Here is a 3962-nt window from a genome sequence, read left to right as displayed (position 1 = left end):
TACCCTTACTTCTTATTGCGTACCACCACCTGTGAGTATAGCCCCCACACCGCTAAACACCTGAGGAACGCTTGATTTCCCCCACCCACCGGCCTCTGATTGGCTGATTTACATTAGACTGAGATGGTTAGACAAAACTCAGCCTATTTGGGTTTCACTGGGAGATTCCGACTCCTGAAATTGATAACATTGAACATTGTCTCACTGCAAGACTGAACACTGTCGGTTTTGCTGAGCTGCCAAAACCCACAGTCCATGCGCAGTGGTACAGTGGAGTTTGTGAGGAAAACTTTTTCTAGAAAACAGTCTTTATAGAACGGAGAGAAGCAAAGAGAAACCTGCTGTAGCTGAATGATTTGCATATCAGTTTAGACTAATAAAATAGTGAGGAGAGACAGAAGATTCAAGAGATTCATTAGCTTTGGAGGTTAGCAAATGTGAGTATTTTATAAACGTGGAACCAGATCCAAGAAAGAACCTGTAATAGAAAACTTACTGAACTACCACCATAGTTTGTCAGTGTGATATTTTCCCAGTAATACCAAAGCACACGCATGTCTTTCATCCCCGCTACAGGAATAACAGCTAAACTTTACAGCCATCTTGCCCTTTGTTCTCAGCACCAGGCATGTTGATACCATCCTCTTATTCTTCCTCTTGAGGCTTGTTCATGGAAGAGTTCCCCACATCAAAGCTTGCAGAGGTTTTTAGACTTATACATAGCATGGGGGCTAGTTGAGGGTTGAGGGCGCATTAACACTAAAAGCCCCAAGGCCAGGAGCTCGTAAAAACACGTGTTACCTCGTAGTCTCTCATTCTGATGGTGTTTCAGGTGTGTTTGTACTGTTATTAAGAGCAACATCCAACAAAACAAATCCAGGGTAACTGTAAAAGGGCAGCATGGAGGGAATTTGGCCGTGTGAGGCGGAGGAGCGAGACCTTTGTGTGTCAGGCAGTTAAGGCAGGGATTAACCTTGTGGGCTGCATGTGCTGTCCACTTTAATGGCAGGGATGGGGCAGCTTTACACTGACACACACAGCGGCACACAAAAAATTAACAGCCTGGCAAATGGGCGGCCAAATGCTCACAAACTCGTACACGTGTTTGCACACAAACTCACAGAGACCAGTCTGTTCTCTAGAACCTCGGCCCTCTATCAAGATGACGGTCAGGCACCAGAACAGACGTTTGATTTCAGCAGCGAAACACATCCAAGAAACCTTCAGCCCTTATGAATGAGGAATAGAAAGCGCACAGAGTGGAAAACTGTCCGTGAAAGTCAGCCTTTTCGATGCCTGATAATCAAACACTCCCCTTGGCCCCGCTCTGCTCCAGGAGCCCTCGCTCTTTCTTTCATCCTGTCCAACCACCCACACAGAAAAGAAAACTGCCCCACTGCTTTCACCGCCACAGTGTCACGCTCTCCGAAGGCACTGCATGACACTAATGCAGGCATCCTCACGCACAGGTAGGAAAACACAACAGAGGGAGAGCACTGAATCAGATACAGGATTGCTCGGCAATTAATCTTTTAAATTACCTCAATCACTTAGCTAAACACAGCGCCGCTGAAAGGGAAGGGTAAGGAAGGTTGGGGGCCTCGCAAAAACTGTAGACCACCTCTCTCTCCTCCCTACTCCTCCCCCTTTTTCTTCCCTACCTCCAACCACCTCAGTGACCGCCGCTGTGCTGCCTTGCCCACACTTGTTTGACGAGGCTGTTTGCTCAGATAGCCACAACCCCCACCTCCCTCACCCCCACCGCCTGCTTCAACGCAGCTTCCACACTCACTGCCACCATCCCAGCAGCTTTTATTTAGTGTTCTACCATGCTGGGAGTGATGTGGTCAGCTTTCGGGCTACTCTGCCAGTCTGGAGGCTCTTCCATTGCGGCCTCCAGACACAGGGCCCATATTGACCGAGGCGGCCAGCTAATGGTCATCGCGGGCAGCCTCGGCCTGAATCAAAGGCCTTATTTACTGCCAGAGCGTGGGAGGAGGAGTGGTGGCAGAGGTGGCAAATATGTGCTTCATCCCTTGCCGTTAGTTTTGGAAGGCAGCGCAGATAAAACCCATATTAAAAATCAATTTATGCACTAATATTCAACGGACCCACCACAAAAACTGGGAGCCCTCAGTGAACCCATAGTATGGCTTCTCACCCGCCTCCCCCTCCTACCCCCATTTTCCCTCTGGATAAGTGAATTGCGAGGCTTACCATGAAACACTGCTGCTGTGAAGAAGTGTGCCGGTGGAAAAGTTCTGGATCAGTAAAGGTTCTTTGACAGGGCTGCAGGTCTTACCGGTTCACTTATGAATTTTAGGATTTACTGTTGGGCACACCTCAAGTCAGGCACTTAAACACAGGAATTTCTCTCCTGAATATGAGGAAGGCAACTTATAAAAATGATGTTTAAAACTACAGACTACTACTACTACTACTTTGGGGAACTTCCAGTCCCCAGTTAAAACACAAACCTACCCAGCAAAATGGTTGTTGGATTCATCTTGTTTAACTGTATGAAGATCCATAAGCGTCTCCTCCCACAGAATTGACAGCATGATAGACGGGACTACTAGACAAAGATGGTGCTACCAGCGGCCGTTAAGGTCTCGCTGAAACGCTTAGCTGCTTCTGTAAGTCAGCGTTGGGGTCTATAGTGTGCTTTTCACACATAAATCACTTTCTTATCTGACAAGAGTGACATGGAGACTGAGAGGAACAGACTGGGCTAAAACAACCAAAATACATTTCACTCCAAAGACACCAAATATCAATTTCAACAAGTCATTAAATCTTGTCTTTGTACTTGTTTAAAACTGGCCACTGGTTTAGGGGCATTCCAGTTCTCAAATAACACATGCATGATCACACAGCATACATTTACATACCGGTATGTATGAAAAAACTAAATCTGGTGTCAGACATTTATGGAAAATATGCAGGATGGATTAATGCCAGGATCAGACAACACTGCACAATATTTTAGTTTTTTTAGATCAGATTAGCGTCATAAATTCTTGCAGTGGTTTGTCCTGGTGTCATTTATAACTACATGACCTACTGCCTCCATTGGTACCAAACATGTCATACTAGCATGTCAGGAAGGAGGCTAAATAGCGTGCCAAATTTTGGCAATAGAAAAACTGGCATGGACATTCTCAAAGGGATCCCTCTGACCTCTGACCTCAACATATTTGAATGAAAATGGGTTTATAGGTACCCACGCGTCTCCTGCGGACGGGACCACTTTATGCTAATCCCGTGCAGTTTTTTGTCTGTGGTATGAATGTGTTATTTTAGCCTACTATATTTGAATAATTCTGCACACTGCATACCATAAACAGTGTTGGGATTGCATAAGTTGGGAATGACTGGAAATCTGAGACACATACTTCACACATAAGTCAGTGCCCCCCGAGTCAAAAAAATCTGGACACACCCCTGCAGTGTCACTGTTGAACCTGACGACACACTTTGTGTTCATCGTAGAAGTGGTGAAACTCTGTCTTTTTGAGATTTCCTGAGGTGTCCCAGATGCTGTGTCGGTTAAAAATCTCAGGATGGTCTGTGTGGGCGCCTGTATGCAATCACTTCTGCAGGTGTGCACACACTGTCTAACATAAGTAGACAGAGAAAAACGAATTCCGACATTAGGGAAAGGACATTTAAGCATGGTTAGCATTAGCATCGGTACACCACCGCTACTGTAATTATGAATAAAGTCACATTATGGTATTTCACATTGGGAGGCATTGAGAAGACTGTTTGTATAGCAGTGAGCAGGTATGTAAGGGGTGGGTGGGCAGAGAAATATCAGAGCGGCTTGTGGGAAAACGCTGAAGCTCCCACGACAAAAGCAGCGGCCAAAGTAAATGTCTGCCATCCTGAAGAAAAAGATTTTAGTGTTGATGCAGCGGAGGGAGTGAGGGAGATAGATTTGTGTACTGATGTGGTGGAGT

The 3962-nt window shown here is 45.9% G+C and overlaps 1 protein-coding gene across 1 annotated transcript in view; it reads left to right on the top strand.

Annotated features, from left to right (window-relative positions):
* The window catches only part of gli2a (GLI family zinc finger 2a), an 83496-nt gene that overhangs the window by 60609 nt on the left and 18925 nt on the right, over positions 1–3962 (top strand). The gene's annotated exons all lie outside the window — the stretch shown is intronic.

Source organism: Morone saxatilis, unplaced genomic scaffold (assembly GCF_004916995.1).
Source record: "Morone saxatilis isolate NCDOM2014 unplaced genomic scaffold, NCSU_SB_2.0 Contig5, whole genome shotgun sequence".
Taxonomy (NCBI): domain Eukaryota; kingdom Metazoa; phylum Chordata; class Actinopteri; family Moronidae; genus Morone; species Morone saxatilis.
Note: the sequence above shows the minus strand (reverse complement) of the source record. Positions and strands in the feature narration are given on the sequence as shown.